We start from the raw sequence: 660 nt of genomic DNA on the forward strand, positions 1-660 counted from the left end.
CGAGATGTCCGACGAAGCACCACTTGGAAGGGCCGAGGCACGGGACGCCCGAGCTGTTGCTCGGGCCGGCACGGGACGCGCATGGGACAGCACGGGACGGCACGGGACGCCCTCGCTACAGCTCGGGACGGCCAGGTACGCCCGAGACTTGGCTCGGGACGGCCTGGGACGCCCTCGCCATAGCTCGGGACGGCCTGGGACGCCCTCGCCATAGCTCGGGACGGCCTGGGACGCCCGAGACTAGGCTCGGGACGGCCTCGGCACAGCTCGGGACGGCCTTGGACGCCCTTGCCACAGCTCGGGACGGCATGGGACGCTCGAGACTTTGCTCGGGACGGCCTGGGACGCCCTTGCCACAGCTCGGGACGGCCTGGGACGCCCGAGACTTTGCTCGGGACGGCCTGGGACGTCCGAGACTTTGCTCGGGACGGCCTGGGACGCCCGAGACTTTGCTCGGGACGGCCTGGGACGTCCGAGACTTTGCTCGGGACGGCCTGGGACGCCCGAGACTTGGCTCGGGACGGCCTGGGACGCCCTCGCTACAGCTCGGGACGCCCTGGGACGGCCTCGACACAGCTCGGGACGGCCTGGGACGTCCGAGACTTGGCTCGGGACGGCCTGGGACGCCCGAGACTTGGCTCGGGACGGCCTGGGACGCGC

This window comes from Eschscholzia californica, unplaced genomic scaffold (assembly GCF_041429995.1).
Source record: "Eschscholzia californica isolate CP2 unplaced genomic scaffold, dmEscCali1.0.p SCAF_161, whole genome shotgun sequence".
NCBI classification, from domain to species: domain Eukaryota; kingdom Viridiplantae; phylum Streptophyta; class Magnoliopsida; order Ranunculales; family Papaveraceae; genus Eschscholzia; species Eschscholzia californica.